This window comes from Lemur catta, chromosome 12, assembly GCF_020740605.2.
Source record: "Lemur catta isolate mLemCat1 chromosome 12, mLemCat1.pri, whole genome shotgun sequence".
In the NCBI taxonomy this organism is placed as follows: Eukaryota; Metazoa; Chordata; class Mammalia; order Primates; family Lemuridae; genus Lemur; species Lemur catta.
In genome coordinates, this window is record NC_059139.1 from 39,761,010 (window position 1) to 39,781,737 (window position 20,728).

The following is a 20,728-nucleotide window of genomic DNA, read 5'->3' on the forward strand; positions in this document are numbered from 1 at the left end:
TGTTAGCCATTATTCTGTCTTCTTTTGAAAAGTTTCTGCTCATGTTCTTTGTCCACTTTTTTATAGGGTTGTTTGATTTTTTCTTGCTGATTTTCCTGAGTTCTATATAGATTGTAGTTATCAGCCCTTTATCAGATGTGTAGCATGTGAATATTTTCTCCCATTCTGTAAGTTGTCTGTTTGCTCTCATAATAGTTTTCTTGGCTGTGCAGAAGCCTTTTAATTTGATCAGGTGGGGAGGTTCTTAATGGCACAATGAGGATTCTCTGTAGGTTTCATTTGGGGTTGCATTGCTGGGACTAAATGACTAGGGACTGAAAATAATTCTTCCTGAGGTAGGCTATCCACCAGGATCTTAAAAAAAAAACTTTTTTGAAGTATAATTTACATACCACAAGTTTCACCCACTATAAGTGTATAATTCAGTGATTTTTAGTAATTGATAGGGTTGGGTAACCATCCGTATGCTTCAGTTTGGAACATTTTCATCAACCCAAAGATCCCTTCTGTCCTTTTATAGTTAAGTCCCACTCCTACCTCCAGGCCCAGGAAACCACTGATCTTTCTGCTTCTAATAGTTTGCTTTTTCTGGATATTTTATATAAAGGGAATAATATAATGTTAATATATAGTTTTTGCATATGGCTTTTTTCATCTAGTATAATGTTTTGAAGGTTAATTTACCTTGCAGTGCAGTTTGTTTTTAATTGCTGAGTAGTACATTATAGAATGGATATACCACATTTTGTTTGTCCGTTCACCCATTGATGAATAGTTGGATTATTTCTAGCTTTGGGGTATTAAAAATAATGCTGCTATGAGTAGTTGTGTATGAGTGTTTGTGTGGACTTATGTTTTCATTTCTCTTGGGTATATAACCTAGGCTTGGAATTGCTAGGTTATATGGCAAGTTTATGGTTGGCTTTTTAAGAAACTACCTGTATTAGTTATCTGTTTCCATGTAACAATTAACTTAAAATATTATGGCTTAGAATAACACACACCTATAATCTCATAGTTTTTGTGGGTCAGGAGTCTGAGCATTGTTTAGTTGGTTCCGCTGGCTCAGGGTCTCTCACAGGGCTGCAGTCAAGGTGTTGGTGGTTGGAGATGTGGTCTTAGCCTCAGCTGGGGAAGAATTTGCATCCACGCTCATGTGGCTGTTGGCAGAATTTAGTTCCTTCTGTGTTGTTGGACTGACTGCCTCAATTTCTTGCTGTCTGTTGGCCAGAGGCTACCCTCACTTTTTTTTTACCATGTACACCTTTCTGCTGGAGATCTCACAACATAGCAGCTTACTTCATCAAAGTCAGCAAGGGAGAGAATCTATTAGCAAGATGAAAGTTACAATATTATAAAATCATGGAATTTAATTATTGAGGAAATATTTGTTTGCCATATTCTGTTGGTTAGAAGCAAGTCACATGTCATGCCTCAAGGGGAGGCAATTACCAAAGGAGTAAATACCAGGAGGTGGGAATTATTGAGAACCATTTTAGTCTGTCTGCCATCCTGCCAATCTGTTTCCCCAAGTGTTGTAACATTTGACATTACCACCAACAAAGCGTGAAGGTCCCAATTTCTCCTCATCCTCACTAACATCTGTTATAGTATATTTTTGTGATTATAGCCATTCTACTGGATGTGAAGTGGTATCTCACTTTACTTTTTCATTTTTTTAAACCAGTAATGTTGGCCATCTATCCATTCACTTATTAGTCATCAAGACGACATCTTTGGTGAAATGTCTATTCAAATCTCCCATTTTTTAAATTGGATGTTTATCTTCTAAATAATTAGTTGTTAGTACTCTTTATATATTCTGCATACAAGTTTTTTTTATTGGATATGTGATTTGCAGATATTTTCTCCCAGTCCTTGGTTTGCCTTTAAATTTTCTTAATAATGTATTTTGAAGTGCAAAAGTTTTCAATTTTGATGAAATTTATTTATCAATATTTTCTTTTATAGATCATGCTTTGGTGTCATATCTAAAAACTCTTTGCTTGATAGAAGTTCTCCATGATTTTCCCTGATGTTTTCTTATAGTAGCTTTATAGTTTTAGCTCTTACATTTAAGTATATAAGCCATTTTGAGCTATGTTTGTGTATTAGATAATATAAAGGTCTAAATTCATTCCTGATATTAATAATTTGTGTCTTTTTTTCCTTGGCAATCTAAGATTTGCTAATTTTGTTCATCTTTTCAAAGAAAATTGGCTTTATTGATTTTCTCTACTGTTTTCTTGTATTCATTTAATCTACTTGGTCTCTATTTTTCTTGCTTCCTTTTTCTGCTTGCTTTAAGTTTAGTTTGTTCTTCCTGTAGTTTCTTAAGAGGGAATTTTAGGTTATTGACTTGTGATTATTGTACCTTTTGAAGGTAGTTTTAAAGCTATGAACTTCTCACTAGACATTACTTTATTTGTGGCCTATACATTTTTACATGTTGTGTTTTTATTTTAGTTTAATTCAAATATATTTTCTAACTCTATTTGTGATTTATCCTTTGAGCCATGTGTCATTTAGAATTGTATTAATTTCAAAAATTTTTAAATTTCCCAATTTTTTCCTATTATTTATAATTTAATTTTGTTGTGGTTAGAGAACATAATTTGTAATAGTTCAATCATTTTAATGCATTGAGATTTGTATTATGGACCAGCATGTGGTTTATTCTTGGGAAAGATTTATTTTCACTTGAAAAAGATATGTATTTTGCTCTTGCAAAACAGATTTCAGTGAGGTGAAGGTTACTTATAGTGGTCTTCAAGTCTTATTTATTCCTGTTTATTTTCTGTCTTCTATCAATTATTGAAACTCAGGTATTGAAGTCTTCAGATATTATTGTTAGTTTACATATTTTTCCTTTCAGTTATGCCAATTTTTGTTTCAGGTATTTTGGGCTTCCATTGCTAGGTGCGTATGTGATCATATTATTATATTTCCCTAATGAAATGACACTTTACTGCTATGAAATGTCCCTCTTTGTCTCTAGTAACATATCTATATATATTTGTATTGAAGGTTATTACATCTGATATTAATATAGCCATCCAAATTTTTTATGGTTATAATTTATGTGGTATAACTTTCCCCATCCTTTTACTTTTAATGCATTTGATAAAATCCAACACTTTTTCATAATATAAAATACTGAATAAACTAGGAATAGAAGAGAACTTATTGAACCTGCTAAAAATATCAGCAAAACACCCCACAGCTAACATTATTCTTAATGATGAAAAACTGGATGTTTTCCTCTAAGACCAGGAACAAGACAAGGATGCTTGCTTTCACCACTTGTGTTCCGCATTGTACTGAGGGTCTAGGTAGGACAATTAGGCAATAAAAATAAATAAAGGCATCCAAATTGGAAGGGAAAAGTAAAACTACCTCTATTTGCATATATCATCTTGCATATAGAAAATCTTAAAATAATAAAAAAACTATTAAGACTAATAAACAAGTTTAGCAAGTTTGCAAGATACAAGACCAATATATGAAAATCTATAGTATTACTATATAGTTGTAAGAACATTCCAAAAACAAAACTAAGAAAATTCCAATTCCATTTCTAATAACATCAAAAATTAAAATAGGAATATATTTAACAACAGAAGTACAAAGTATATATTCTTAGCAGCTACAAAACATTGTTGAAGAAAATTTAAGAAGATCAAAATAATTGGAAAAACATTCCATGTTCATGGATTCAAAAAGTTAATATGGTTGGAATGGCAATAATCCCCAAATTGAACTACAGATTCAATGAAATCCATATTAGAATCTCAGTTGATTTTCTTGTAGATATTGGCCAGCTGATTTTAAAAATACATATGGAATTGCCAGGGACCCAAAATAACCAAAACAATTTTGGCAAAAGAAAACAAAATTAGAGCACTAGCCATTCCCAATTTCAAAACTTACTGCATAGCAACAGTAATGATAACATTGTGATAATGGCAAAAGGATATAGATTAATAGAATAGAATTTGAGAGTTCAGAAATATCCCCCTACATCTATAGTGAATTGTTTTTCAAAAAGGTGATACTATTATTTTTCTGTTGAATAATCTTATTTTCAAAAATGTGCTCAGACAACTGTATATCTGCATTCAATACAATAGAGTTGGTCCCTTACTTTCCACCATATACAAAAATTACCTTAAAATGAATCAAAGACCTAAATGTGTAATAGTTAAAACTATACAACTCTGAGAAGAAAACTTAGGGATAAATCTTTATGACTAAGGATTTGGCAATGAATTCTTATATGTGAAGCCAAAAGCATAAAAAACAAAAGAAAAAATAGAAAAACTAAACTTCATAAATATTAAAAATTTTTGTGCTTAAAAAAGACTATCAAGAACATGAATAGAGAAACTCACAGGAAGGAAGAAAATAATTGCAAATCACACATCTAATAAAGCATTTATTCTAGACTACGCAAGTAACTCATACAACTCATTAATAAATAATAAGTAACCCAATGAAAAATGGGCAAATGATTTAGGTATTTTACCAAAGATAATATACAAATGGACAATATGCATGTGAAAAGATATTGGACATTAGCTGTCATGGAAATGCAAATCAAAAACACAGTGAGATTCCACTTCACACACATTAGGATGGCTAGAATAAAAAATTCAGATGATAATAAGTTTTAGTGAAGATATGGAGAAATCAGTATCCTCATATACTGCTACTGGGAATGTAAAGTTGTACAACCACTTTGGAAAATAGTCTGGTAGTATCTTAAATAGTTAAACATAGTTATAGTAATACTACTAATAGACATATATCCAAAAGAAATATTAACATATATACACACAAAAACTTATTCACAAATGTTTATAGCAGTATTATTCATAACAGCCAAAAGATAGAAACAACCTAAATGCATATCAACTGATGAATTCTTAAAAATAATGTGGTATATTCATACAATGGAATATTGTTTGACAATAGAAGAGATGAAGAGATACATGGTACATTATGTATGCTTTTCCCTAAGATAAACATGGATGAACCTTGAAAACATTACTCTAAGTGAAAGAAGCCAGTCACAGAAAACCTAGGTATTATATGATTCCATTTATGTGAAATTTTCAGAACAGGTGAATTTATTGAAAGTAGATTAAAAAGGCTTAGGACTGATGGTTGGAGCAGGGTATGGGAGGTGATACCTAAAGGATACAGCATTTCCCTTTGAGGTGATATAATGATTCTAAAATTGATTATTGTGGTGATGGTTACACATATTTATGAAAATATTAAAAAAAACACTGAATTGTATATTTTGTTTTATTTTCTTATTTTATTTTTTGAGATAAAATCTCATTGTGTTGCTCAGACTGGAGTGCAGTGGTGTGATCATAGCTCACTGTAACCTCCAACTCCTGGGCTCAAGGGATCTTCCCCCTGAAGCCCTCCACAGTGCTAGGTTTACAGGTATGAGCCACTGTACCTGGCCTGAATTATATATTTTAAATGGGTGAATTATATAGTATGTGAATTATAGCTCAAAAAAACTATTAGAAGTTATTTTTTATACATGATTTTCTTAATTTCTTTGATTATACTTATTATTTTTTCTTTTTTTTTCTTTTTTAACAGCTGCAGCAGTGTAGCTGGCACCTGAGTCGGTGGCAGAATATACTTACAATAGCTTCTTTAAGTCTTTATCGCCTAAATCCAACGCACGTTACCCTACCCTCCAAAAGATGGCTTCTATTGGTGGTTCTTTACCTGAGTATGGGTTACACTTTCATATTTTCTTGCATGTTTCTCATAATTTTTGCTCAAAAATGAGTTTAAATAACATAGCAACTCTGGATTCTAGTTTTTTTAAATACATTTTTAGTAATTTGCTTGAACTAAATCTGTATCCACTAATTTTTTTTTAGTTCTTTTTTTATTATGAAACCGAGTCCTAGTGGTCACTCTTGTGTTGTTATGACTCAACCAGTGATTGCATAGAAGTTGTACTCAAATACTGGAACCAGTGAGCCTTCCACTCTGTCTGGAATCTGTGTGTGGATCTGCATGTGAGCTGGAGAGTGTATGTAAATCTTAGGCTGTAACTTTCCATTGGTTCCCCTTGCATTTCCCTTGCATGTGCACATGGTGTCATGTTCAGAAAGGGATAAGTGGATGGCTGGGCCACTGTCTGGCCTCTTCTGTGCATACCCACAGCCTTGCATACGAACCCAGTCATCTAGACCTCTAGGGACATGTAGATGCCGATCGAGATTCCCTATGTCTTTTTCATTACTTAGATTTTCTTGTTAAATGCCTGACTGTTCTGTCATTCCATTGCTTGCCCCAAACAGGGCTATAACCTCAGGTTACATGTGCAATTGGCCTTCCCTGTTCTTTATTAAGATTGCTACCGTTTATGACTGTGTGCTTGAACGTGGAGGTTTTCCACTTTCTGCTCCAAATCTAGTGAGCCGCCTCTGGCAGCAAAGCTGCTGGCTCCCATGGCTTGCTCTGCCATTATAGAACTACTGTAGTAACCAACCTGGGGCAGGTTTATCAGAGAAGCTTACTCCATGAAGACTATAGGCTGTCACTGCTTTTGCCATAGTTTAGTAGTTTTTCTTGAATAAATGCTTCTCAATTTGTTCTTAAGCTTTGGTTGTTTTCCAAAGTCTTGATATGGCTGTTTGTGACAGTTTTGTTCAGTTTTATTGTTGCTTTTTGGAGAAAAGATTTGCCAACCTCCTTTCCTTATGCTAATCACACTTGGTTTCCATAGTCTTGCAGCAAATGGCTATATATGTTTGAGTATGCACATTTGAGTATCCACTTTTAGCAGCACAGAGAACAGACAGAAGTTTGGAATTTAATCTTTCCTTTCCCCCCATCAATTTCTCTAGAAGTGGAAGGAGGGCAATACTCAGAGAAGGTATCCCATACCTAGGTGTTACTTATCTCTTCCACTGTTCTGTAAGTTCTTCCTCCCCACCCACCACAATCAGGGTTTTGAAGTGAATTCCTGGAATATAGTTTCTACTGAAGACATCTTCTTTTCAGAAATAAGTAGCAGACAAACTTCACAGCTTCTTTTTTTTTATAGAGGAGAGTACAAAGCAGTTCCCCATGATCACAAATTATGTAGTCAAGTTTCCCACATTTGGGGAAATCGCAGGGGTCAGCACATCTGGAGTGCAATGGATAAGCCTCACCCTGGAAGCTGAAGTGCATTGGATCTAAAGGAAGCACAGAAAGAACCAAGACTAAGTCACATAGCAATCAACAGACCTACTGGCTGGATCATTCCTTTACAGCTCTTTGCTTGTCCTTCTCCAGTGGCACTTTTATGTTTCTGTCTCATCTTGCTGTTATCTCTGTATCTATCTTCTGAGGTTTTGAGCTCCTTGAGAAGCTGTGTCTTATGGCCCCAGCATTCCTACCATAGCTTCTTGAATATAAAAGATGTTTGATAAATATCTCTTTACAGACTCCTTGGAGATATGAAAAACACCAATGTCAGAACTTCAGTATTGTGTTTATCAGGAGTTAATTTCTGTCACTTTCCCTGGTCTCTATTAGCTAGAATATTATTAGCAGACAATTTGGCATTGTTTAGCAACACAATAATGTAATTTCTAATCTCAAGGAAATGCACTTGTTTTCTACATGCAGTTACCATAGCAGTATGGCAAAAATATTTATTAAGATGTACATTTTCCAGAAAAATTGAGCCTATGCAGTTTTATTTGTCAATCTCACATCAAGAAAATGAGAATTTTTTTTTTGTTTTTCTTGAAAATGATGATGAAATAGCTAAGTACAAACAAAAAGTTGCAAGGGATGATGTTAATCCAACAGCAAGGACTCACAAATGCTGTTCTCCTTTGCCTTTTTATTTTTATTTCAGGGTGTGATTTACTTTACAATTTAAGGAACAATTAATTGAATTTGGAAGGCAACCGGCATCTTTTATTTCATAGCAGATTATGCTCAGTATGAGCCACAGGTTTGAGAAACAACATGACTCATGCAAATTGAGCCTGCAAATTTCAAAATCTTTTGAGAGACTATACCAGCATTGGTATAAAATGGTAAAATTTTAATAAGAAATTCCAACAGCAATGACTTCTGTTGCTCCTCTCAGAAGAAATGGTGAGGACTGCAATTTTTTGGAGGATCTATTTAACAAGGATACCAGTTATCTGTCATATTTTTCAGTGCAAAATAGATTGAGACTAAAATCACAGCCACATTTTCCCAGTTTTAAAGAAAGGGTTTAAGATCAGACCCAAGGAATTAGATTGGGGAAAAAAATTCTAAACTAAATTTAAAGGTCTATTTTCTTAGAAACCTTGTGTGAAGGGCAAGAGATTGTTCTGAGATTGTAAAGTTTGAAATTCATGAGCTAAGGAACTTTTAGTAAGTAGTTTTACTTCTCTGAGCCTCAGTTTCCATGTGAACTAATAATAATAATGATAATAATACAATATTTGAATCAATGCTTCTTTTGTTAGCAGCTATGAACTTCTGGAAATGCACTAACAGCTTGAATTTGGGACCTTCTCTAAAATGTTCTCCTCAGCTCACTGGGTTTATATAAGATTCCTCCATCCATTACCAACAACCTCACCTTCCAATATCTACTTCTCTTTTGACTAACACTGGCAGTGAGCATTAAGTGAGGTAACTTTTTTGTAAAGAAAGGGAATAATTCACAATCGCAAAGATGGGGCATCAACCTAAGTGGCCAGCAATTCATGAGTGGATTAAGAAAATGGTGTGTGTGTGTGTGTGTGTGTGTGTGTGTGTGTGTGTGTATGTGTGTGTGTGTGTATGTATGTGTGTATTAGAAATAGCTGGGGCTGTTGAATTTCTAGTGAAAAATAAACATCAAATATCAGTAATTCAACTAGTGGAGTGTACTCTTTCTTGAACGAAGAGATTCTCAGAAGCCTTTGGTTTTGGACTGTTGGCACACACACACTATGGAGCAGTACTCAGCCATGAAAAGGAATGAAATATTGTCTTTTGCCACAACTTGGATGGACCTGGAGACCATTATCCTAAGTGAAGTATCTCATGAATGGAATGTACTCTCTAATGTAATAATTGAGAGCTAATTGATGGGCAAAAGAGATGTAAAGGTCATTGGAAATCAAGAAAGGGGGATGGAGGGAGGGACGGGAAAGGTAAAACCTGACTATTGGGTACGATGAACATTATTTGGGTGATGGCCACACTAAAAGCCCCGACTTAAGCATTATAAAATGTATCCATGGAACAAAAACATTTGTACCTCCTTAATATTTTGAAATAATAAGAAAGGTTAAGAAAAAATGGTATTTGACAAACCCCAAAGCCCTATTATTTCCTTGTGCTAATTGCATCTGGTTTACATAGTCTTGCAAAGAATGGATATATGAAAGCCATTTACTTTGGATCTCAACTGTTAGCAGCACAGAGAACAGATAGAAGCTTTGGAATTTACTCTTTCCTTTGCACTACTCTACTAGTCTCTAGAAACAGAAGGAATCCAATACGGAGATAAGGTATCCCATTCTTATGTATTATTTCTTCCCCTACTCCAGTGTTACACACTTCCAGAACTAGAAGCAGCTACAGTTTAGCTTTTTTATAACAATTTTTAACCTGCTATGTAGAAATACGCCTTAAAACTATGAATGATCAGTTAGAGCATAAATGTCTTCATTGGATCTCAAATTAGAATGAAATTAGAAATTAAATCTTAGATCTAATTAGATTAGAAAAATTTGGTAATAGGTAAGTAAAGATTTCAAATGGCACAAGTTTTCTTTTACTGTATAACAAATCAGCCCAAAACTTAGTAGCTTTAAAAGTATGATCATTTGCGTTCACAAGTGTGAGGGTGATCTGGAGGATCTAGTGATCCGAGCTAGGATCAGCTTATCTCAGCTGGGCTTACTTATGTACCTGCATTGTGCTGGCAGGTGGGCTGGTTGGTCTAGCATGGCCTCACTCACATTTCTGGTGGTTGGCTGTGTTCTACTCCTGGGCAACACAGGTGCTAAATTCTCATGTCTTTCATCATCTAGAAGACTAGCCTGAGTTTTTCAAATACCATCTGATTAGACTTCTAAGAGGGCATACAAAAGTATACTATTCTTTTAAGCTCTATGCTCAGGATTGACACATGTCAATTTTGCCACATTCAACTAGCCAAGGCAAACCACAAGGCAGCCCACAGGATAGGGGTGGCAAAATTAACCTCTTGATGAGAATATCTGCAAAATCACAAATTGCAAGAGGTGTGGATAAAAGTTGAAGAATAATTGCATCTATATATTGCACACAAAATATTACAAATAATAGCACAAAAGCAAGAGAGGATACTTTTCTTATTTTGTAATTAAGGGTTTATTTTGTAATTAAGGGATAATCTGTGTTTATCATTAGTTTCCCCTTCCCAACACAATCAAAATTTTTTTTTTTACTGGGCATATTTTACCAAGTGAAGAGCCATCAAATTTGAATTTGTCTTCTGATTTCTGACAATACTACTAAAATTTTCATTCCTTAATAAATTGAAGAGTTGCAGATTTTGGAAAAATAAGCTTCATATACTTTGGAAGAAACTCATTCCCAGGGATAATCTCACTTAGTGATTCCAAAATCAAACATCTTAGGGCATTATCTCCAAAGATCACATTTATATTTATTAATAATTTGTCTATATTGATGATTCTGGAAAGAGTTATTTTCTTTCTTGCATGAAATTTCTTCATTGTATCTGAGGTCTGAAACTGTCATATTAGAAATTGCTGGGACTGTTGAATTTCTAGTGAAAAATAAATATCAAATATCAAGAATTCAACTAGTGGAGTGTACTCTTTCTTGAACAAAGAGACTCCCAGAAGGATTTGGCTTTGGATTATTGACATGATGCTCTAGCTCCTGTATATCACCTGAGAAATGGCTCAAGTAGTAACACAAGTTTTTTATATTATCTCCCCTTTGGGTAGTTTATTAAATTCATGCAGGCCCTGAGGATACAAATTGATATATCAAGATACCTTGGCCTGAAAGAACCAAAACAACATTCAATAGTTTCTGAATTTCAACTAAGGTGTCCTCTGGTTTGGTACACACTGAATTTTTAAGGGAATTACAAAAACACTGGAAGTTTTCTTTTTGAATTTTTGCTTCTGTCATCACTATTTGTTATTCTGTACAAAATTAATATGTTTGGGTTTGACCAGCTACTGTTCTCCACTGGAATCTTATGATTTACACACTAAAGAAATATATTTCTACAAATGGCCTAAGTAAATGGTGCTTTGGAATTTAATCCTTATTTTCATGAAATAGTAGAGGTTTTGGTGCATGTTATTTACTTCTGAAGCAATAAATTTTGCAACCTTAAAACATATTATCAAAAAGTCTCTCAGGCGTTTTCTTTCTACAGCATCAATTTGGCAACACTCCCTCACTCATTAGCAATTTAACATTTCCTATTTGTACTTTATAAATAAATTCTATCAGCTTTATTCACCCTTCAAACAAACAATGGATTCTAAACCAAAAATACCCTCCAAAGTATAAAAACGCCTAGTTTATGTCTTTTGTAAAGCAGAGAGAAAATGGTAATTACCATTGATGTGAACTAAGATAATTTTTCTTCTAAAAAATAAATGCATAACATAAAATTAAGCTTAAAATTCTCATTTCCAAAAATAAAGGTTCCCAGTGCTTTAGGCATTTTGTGACTATAAAATTCAAATAATCACCTGTGGTTCTGTTTCTACTGTCTTTTTATTGTTATGTTACTGTGAATTAATCTTATTTTTTAGATTTTTTTTTTTTTGTCACCAGACATTGTAGGTGAGGCTAGGGTACAGGTGGATTCCTTTAATCCTGTCAATCCAGGGGGTCAGCACACTCTGTTTCATAGGCCAAATATGGTCCTCTACTTTTGTAAATAAAACTTCATTAGAAAATAGCTGATTTATATATTGTCTATCGCTGCTGTTGGGGTGCAGAGAATGAGAACCCAAAGTATAACACTTCAGCATGCTGAGCATTTTAAATTTTTAAATTAATTTTTAAATTAAAAGAAATTAGAAGGCCTTAGAAAACCAAGGAATTTCTAATCTTCTCTTGTTTTTATTTCCTTCCCAACCCCATCGAAGGACTCTCTCTGGAATTTTCTTATCTGACTTAGGAAACTTCTTTGCAAAAGAAAAGCAATTGTCTTAAAATTTCCTCCCCAGGAATCTCATCAAATAACCAGGAAAGGTTAACCACTGAAAAAGAAGAGAGTAACAGTCCTGCTGTGTGCAGACAGACTTTTCATCTATTCTTCTGAGGACAGCTTCTAGAGATCACTTGGGAAACTTCATCTACATAACGTTTGTTCACAGTGCAGTTCTGCCCCTCACCTTCCCGTAACTTGCTGGTCCTATTCAATTCCATAAGAGAATCGTTTACAGGATAATGTCTACCTCTTGGGTCCATTTAATTCCTCTGAAACTCAGTTACAACCCCTCAAATTGCTTACATTTCCCTGGTCTCCCTCTCCTCAACCATCTGGCCCTTCTTCTTTGAGTCTTGTATTTGCAGAACTCCCATGTCCATGTAAAGTTAATAAATTTGTATGCCTTTTCTCCTATTAATCTGTCTATTGTCAGTTTAGGGAATATTCAGAGAAGGTGGAAGGGAAGCTTTTCTTCTGCCCCTACACTGCTTTCATCCCTCAACAGCAGAGTTTTATAGTTACAAGAGAGACCCAAAATATTTCCTGTTGGTTCCTTTACAGGAAAAGTTTGCTGATTCATAATCTGTTCTGAATTGTTTAGGTTTAGACCAGAAAGGTTTTTTATCTATATATTTTTTTTAGATTCATCATTTCCCTATAGTCCTGCTTTTAGATTTATTGCATTATCACTTTTAAAAATAGAATGGGAAGGGTGGAATCTGCTGTATATGCCCAAGACATCATCTTTTCTTGATGATCAAACACATTTTATGATAAATTTTGTAGCTCTTTTCACATAACTGGTCTATGATACAGGGACATGACCTCAATTAAAACAATTTAAGCAAATAGTAAGATATAACATAAAAGAGTAAGAAGATACACCATGAAAACTTTGGAATACAGTTGTAAAATATTACAGACCAAAAAAATGTAAGCTCAGGGTTGCAATTTTAAGGGGACTTGGGTCTGTGTGAGTGGATTTTTTTTCTACATATTAATAAATACAGTAAAATGTGGTAGTGACCATTCTCTTTAAAAAGTTAAATCCCAAAGAAATACTGTACTTCCTGACAAAACCAGAATGGAAATTGTTTCAGGAGCCTTTCATTTGAGGTATTTACAAAGGACTTGGTAGATATCACACACTGGAAATTAGATAATGGGGATACCAAGTTAAATTACCATTACATACTTTGAGTAATTTACGTTGATCAGGGAAGAGATGAAAGTAAAAACATTTATAGTAATGTGGATGCTATTCTACTACACATCTGCCTAGAATCTTGTGCAGCCCAGAAGTCAGAGGAGCTAACAAGCCTGGTATATATGGGGAAGTCTCAAGAGATGTGAGCTTTTTATTGGAAAAAGAGTAGGGTAAAGACACTTCAGATAGAAATAACAGTATTGAAAATGAGCAGAGATACAGAAAAGCACAGAAGAGATGAGAAGGAACATGGCACATTTGCAGATTTCAGAAGATTTTAAGTAGGGGAATGATATGATTAATTTGGTGCTTTCAAAGATATTAATAATTCTAGCAATTATAGAATGCAGAAGTGACTCCTCATATATGTAGCTATTGTAATAATTTTAAAAAGAGATAATAAGGTCTAAACAAGGTAGATGATATTCAGGGAAGCCACAGACTAAAAAGACATTGCATGGGAAGAAATGACAAGTTTTGGTGACTAGGGTAGATTTGAGACTAGGCTTGTTGGAAGGTAACACTTGAAATAAAATTGATGCTTGAATAGGTAATACTGTTAGCCAAGACAGAAGGGACAGAGATGGGCTGGATTTACTTTTGGTTATGTTTAGTGACATTCTGATGTTCACTTCTAAAAGTAGCCTTTAAGAGGGAACTGACCAGAAACAGAAGAGTTGATTCTACGTCCAGTAATCCAGGAAATAAAACTTTGCTCGCTTTAAGGTCAGTATAGCTCCCTGGTTTCATAATTAGATATCAGCAAATGTTGGGGTAGGAAGAGGGTGCATAAGAGTGACAGTAGAGGATACTATAGAAGTATAACAAAGTCCGTTTCCTTTTTGTTCTTTAGAAGACCACTGGGATGACTTTCTGCTTGGGTATACAATCCATTTTCTTACTTATTCTCAGTGTTTTCCCTGTGCAGTAGAGGAGGATGAGAATGATGGTAAGTTTGAGAAGAGCAGCTGTTACAATAAATACACATTGAACAGATGGAGAAACTGGAGCATGGAGGTGATGTGTAGGTTTCCTGGGGCCCCAAGCTGAATTAATGGCCATCATTAGAACCCCACTTTTTGAGTGTTAGCCCAGTCTATTACACATAGTAAGTGAAGTAAGCAGGTGAACATACCTGTTTATCAGAGTAGTTACCTTGAAATTGGTTGGAGCATTCGAATAACAAGAGGGAGTAAGGGGTTTATTGAGCTGAAACTTTTCCACACTCATCCAATTCTGATAGATTTAGTAGACTGGGATGGCCCACTGGCAAATGGATTTTATCCAATGGCTTCAAGGCTCCCTTGATAGTTACCCTTTGACAGTCTGTATACTTTCTTTCTCTTTATTTCAAAATATTAAGGGGGTACAGATGTTTTTGATACATGGCTTGAGTCAGGGTTATAAATGTGCCCATCACTTAAATAGTGTTCATTGTACCCATTAGGTGGGTTTTAGGCCTCCCCCTTTCACCTTCTTGATTTCTAATGACTTTTACTTTCCTCTGCGTATTTGTGTGCCCATTGGTTAGTTCCAATTTATTAGAGAGTACATGTGGTTTTTATTTTTCCATTCTTGAGATACTTCACTTAGGATAATGGTCTCCAGTTCTTTCCAAATTGCTGCAAGAGACATTAATTCATCCTTTTTTATGGCAGAGTAGTACTCCATGGTATGCATACACCACGTTTTGTTAATCCTTTCATAAATTGATGGCTCTTGGGTTCATTCCACATCGTTGCAATCATAAATTGTGCTGCAATAAAAATTTTTAGGGCAGGTTTCTTTTTGGTAAAATGACTTCTTTTCCTCTGGGTAGATACCCAGTAGTGGGATTGCTAGATTGAACAGTATGTCTACTTTTAGTTCTTTGAGAAATCTCTATGCTGTGCAGTTGTAATTATTGGCAATCCCACCAACAGTGTATAAGCATTCCTTTCTCTCTGCATCTGCACCAGCATCTATTGTTTTTGGACTTCTTAATAAAAACTATTCTGACTGGAGTAAGGTGATATCTCATTGTGGTTTTAATTTGCATTTCCCTCATGATTAGTAATGCTGAGCATTTTTTAATATATTGGCCATTTGTCTTCTTTGGAAAAACTTCTGTTCATGTCTTTTGCCCACTTATTAATGGGGCTGTTAATTTTATCTTGCTGATTTGTTTGAGTTCTTTGTAGATTCTAGTTATCAACGCTTTATCAGATTTCAAAAGAGTGTGATGATGGTGTTACTAGGTAAAGTCTGCACTCAAATCATAGGATCCAAAGGCAAGATGGAAATAAAATATTTCAAGTCTATTGTCCATGAAAGAACAGTATCTCAGACTCAGTGTGGGGCCACTACTTTGGCAAATCTCTACACTTTGCCATTAGTCTCCAATGTATGAGATTCTGTGCTCTGAGAAAAGCTGTATGCCTAAGTTTCTTCTCATACCTGTTGAACACATAGTGTCAAAATTAACGTCTTGCTAAGAGAGTTCTCCCAGTTGATTTTAAAATCACAAATCAGACTCTAGAAAAGTGTCATGACATAGATTTGTTGGCATACTGGTAAAGCTGAAGCCAGATTTGCTCTGTTGATCTGCTACACTGACAAACCCTCTGAGTCTCTGCTATAGTCTGATAACACTTAGTACTACCAGTATTTAGAGCATAATCCTGAGTTAACTGTTCTTGGGAGTGGAAGGTTTTTTTGAATGTGGTGGATGGGAGTCAGGGCTCTGATAATCCTGACTGTATGTGCTTGAAATCACAGGGTCATGAAAGTCTTGCATAAAACCAATACAGTTGTTGAGAACTGACCTTTGAAGTAACTATACCCAAAACAATGAGAACCAGCCCAGGCTACAGTTGCTCAAAGAACACTGAGAACCCCTCTAAAATGTGCCTGGGCATAAGAAGTTGGGGAGGAATAATTTTGAACTCAACTTTTTTGAATTTTAAATTACAATAGAAATTTAATTTGCTTTTGGGTCATATTTCCTTTAGACTTTAACATTTTTAACATACTTTAGCTTTAACTTAAAAGAGAATTTAATTTTGGGGCTTGACTTTCTCTCTGGGAATTTGATACATAGAGGAGATTTACATTCAGATTTGAGACACTTTTATATTGACTTTTTATTTGAATACATTAATGTTGAAATTTAATCTCATTAAACCTCTTGTGGGCTATAATGGGCAACATGGCTAGACATAATTTGGAACAGGAAGTGAATAGTGAATACACATTTAGCCTTGAGTTAAGAATGACTTGAGATTGATTTAATTAACGTCTTGTGCCTTCCAAGGGCAGAATCTACATTGTCTATCAGTGGTTCCTGAAGAATATCCCAATGGGGCAGTGGTTGGTATTGGTGGTGTGGCATCACTAAGGGTATGTGTTGGGGAGGCTGTCCTATTAGACATTATTGTCCTACCCTGGTTGGGGGAAGATGCATCTCTGGATGACTAAAATCTTAATGGTTAAACTCAATAGATTATTAGAACAAAAACTGGAAGAATGTCTTTGGGGAAATTCTTATTGTCAGTTCATTATTTTGCCTGCAGTGTGGAAGGGGTCCCATTAGTGTAACACTTTGACCTCTAGCCCCTCACTCATTGTGTCCTGAGTGGGAGGAGGAATGACATGTCTGCTGATGCTGGAAAGAGAAAATGGGCTTGCCTAGCCAAGGCCATCTTCCTTCTCTGGGAAACTTGCTGGCTGTAGGGAGTATGTGTCTTCCTCTACTACTTTGATTCATTAATGTCTGTGACTGGGAAGTGTACCAGTTGTCTGTTTGTCCTTTTAGAAAACTCTTTAGCCTTCTTCATCCTGGTTTCTGCTTTAGGTGGCTGAGCTTTTGGGGTCCATTAACAGCCAACCTTTATCTCTGATTTCCAATTGGGTTCTGCCAAAGGGGTCCTTGATAGGAAATCAGAAAGAAGAGAGTGAGGTCAAGGTATTTATTCCTTTACATCCCTGCTTGTTATGTTGCAATGGGCCACATGCATCCCTGAGCAAGGCTTTTCTCAAGGCAGCTGTCTCAGTAGGCAGCTCTCTCATTGGGCAACTCTCTCCTGTATTTTGGTTACCACCTACTCCCTTTCTTCCTTCAGTGCGGGAGGCAATACAGTTCTGTTCTTTCTTGCTCTTGACTACTATCTTTTATTCTTTGTTGGTTTCCCTACATTATAACCATAGCTATGAAAAACCTCTGTGAGGGATCTTGACTGATAAAGTAATTTTTTCTAATTCTGGAATTCAGTATTAGAAAGTCCACTTGGCTGTATAGTGTGTTATATACTCTAGCCTAAATTTGTCAGTAGTAAAGGTAAGATTTTAACTCTCTTATGTTGACTTTTTGTCTTATTTTTTAATCAGTACAGATGGAAAGAAAGCCCAAGTCAAGAAAAAAAAGGAAACATATGGAAGCCATTCTATTTTTATAGACATTTTAAACTGTGTTGCTTGTTCTTAGTTTTGTGCCCATCACCCCCACTTTTTAAGGTGTATGTCTGTGTGTACTATGGTTTGGATATAGTTTGTCCCCGCCAAAGCTCATGTTGACGTTTGATCCCCAGTGTGGTGGGGTTGGGAGGTGGGCCCTAGTGGGAAGTGTTTGGGTGATGGGGGTGGATCCCTCGTGAATTGCTTGGTGCTATTTTTGGTAGTGAGTTATCCCTCTTGTGTGGCTACAGTGAGTTGCTATAAAGCCAGAATTCCCCTCAGATTTCCCATTTTTGCATGTGTTTACTTCTCCTTTGACCTTGTCTGCCATATTGTGACACAGTGTGAAAATGCTCCCAGAAACTAGGGCCATATCCTCGAACTTTTCAGCCTGCAGATACACCTCTTTTCTTTATAAATTACTCAGTCTCAAGTATTCTTTTATAACAACACAAAACAGACTAATATAGTGTGAGTCTGAATTTTGTAGATGTGTGTGGTATGTATGTGTGCTTGGCAGGGTGAAGGTGTGAGAGAAAGGAATGAGCATATGGGTCATTCCTTACTTTCAAATCTCCTTTTGATACCAGTGAGAATTCTTCCTTTTGTCTAACAGAAATGTATTTGCTAATTTTTTAAAGTAATGCAATAATAACACACTAAATAGAACAATTTTAATCAGAATCCATTTTATGTGCCACAGTATAGAATTCTCACAACCTTTAAGCCAGAGATCCTTCTATAGAAAGCCAACATTTTCTGCTTAGAATATGTCCAATGAAGTGGACTTTTACTACTACCAGAGGGGAAAAATGTTTCCATCTAATTTTTTTTTCAGCATATTACAGGGGTACAAATGTTTGGGTTATGTATATTGTCTTTGCCCCACCCAAGTCAGAGCTTCAAGCATGTCCAACCCCCAGGCAGTGTGCACCACACCCATTAGGTATGTATATACCCATCCCCTCCTACCCCCTCCCACCTGCCTAACACCCAACTTACATGTGCACATAAGTGTTGATCAATTAATACCAAGTTGATGGTGAGTACATGTGATTGTTTTTCCATTCTTGTGATACTTCACTTTGAAGAATGGGCTCCAGCTTTATACAGGATAATACAAGAGGTGCTAGATCACCATTGTTTTTTGTGGATGAGTAGAACTCCATGATATACATATACCATGTTTTATTAATCCACTCATGTGTTGATGGGCACTTGGGTTGTTTCCACATCTTTGCAATTGTGAATTGTGCTGCTATAAACATTTGAGTGCAGATGTCTTTTTTATAGAATATCTTTTGCTCCTTTGGGAAGATGCCCAGTAATAAGATTGCTGGATCAAATGGTAGTTCTACTTGTAGCTCTTTGAGGTATCTGCATATTATTTTCCACAGAAGTTGTACTAATTTGCAGTCCCATCAGCAGTGTAGGAGTGTTCCTGTCTCTCTGCATCCATACCAACATTTATTGTTTTGGGACTTGTTGGTAAAATCCATTCTCACTGGAGGCAAGTGATATGTCATCTTGGTTTTGATTTGCATTTCCCTGATGATTAGAGATGTTGAGCATTTTTTCATGTGTTTGATGGCCATTAGTCTGTCTTCTTTTGAAAAGTTTCTATTCTTTTCCTTTGCCCACTTTTTAATGGGGTGGTTTGATTTTTTTTCTTGCTGATTTTCCTGAGTTCTATATAGATTCTAGTTATCAGCCCTTTATTGGATGTGTAGCATGTGAATATTTTCTCCCATTCTGTAGGTTGTCTGTTTGCTCTCATGACAGTTTCCTTGGCTGTGCAGAAGCTTTCCATCGAATTTTGATCCAAAATATTTTAGTGATTGATTTAATTTTCAAAATACTGTCTTTACTTCCCATGAACTAACTCACTAAATACTTGTTTATTTTGATTAACATAATTCTCAATTGAAATTTTATTTCTTATTGCATACAAATACATTTTAATAAAATCCATTTAGTAATATAGAGGGTTTTTTCCCCTAAAGGTTAATATAAGAAATTAGAATTCTACAATTATAGAAAGATTTAGAATTAGGCATTTTACATTTAGTGAAAAACAAACAAAATGGTTCTTTACATGAAAAAACATATTTCTATACCCTGTTGCATTCCATGGTAACTGCAGGATTAACACAGAGATCAAGCAAATGATCCTGTTAAATTAACTTTTAAGGATGAAAAAAAAATAAATCCATAATTCACCTGTGTGATGGGGTTATAGTTATCCAAGTGCCATTAGTATTATTCCCTGAGAAAACTGGGTAAATGGGCTTTGTTCTGGGTCTGTATGTCTAAGAATAGGAGTGCCTGTGTGCCAGGCTTTGTTAGTCAGAGAAGGCAGAGAGTGGTAAGTGAGCAATTCTGTTGCTTAGATGTAAGATAATGCCTTACACTCTGCAATCATATTTTCTGTTGTATGACCCTGAGATCAAAATACAACTGGTTGAGATCAGGTACTCTATGGACAAGAAGGTAGAACATCTTTAGTCTTACGGATATGAGATTGAGCTTGGAGGGGAGCAACTGTGCCTCTTGAATGCAGTATGTGACTTCACTCATTCAGATATTATCATCTGCAACTGTGCACCTCAAGCCTGATGAGAATTTTAAGGTAATGGAAGATTGCACCTCTACTTCCTTTTATATCCTTTAGAAGAGTAAATTTTTATATATTCAAATAATGATTCTGTTTGGTCTTTCTGTCAGCATCAGTCTAACATTAACATTTACAACACAATGATCACAAGCTTTTTTTTCATTTTATAATATTAGGCAATAAGTGTCTAAACTGATACTTAGTAAATTTTTGCATTTTATTATGTTTTATAATATATAATATATATATCATGTGATAT

The 20,728-nt window shown here is 35.2% G+C and overlaps 1 non-coding gene across 1 annotated transcript; it reads right to left on the bottom strand.

Moving 5' to 3' along the window:
• Window positions 1-7,085: 7,085 nt before the first annotated feature.
• Window positions 7,086-7,255, bottom strand: LOC123648770. The gene has a single exon (XR_006738777.1). It is a non-coding gene; the product is annotated as a U1 spliceosomal RNA (small nuclear RNA).
• Between the last annotated feature and the right edge of the window lie 13,473 nt (window positions 7,256-20,728).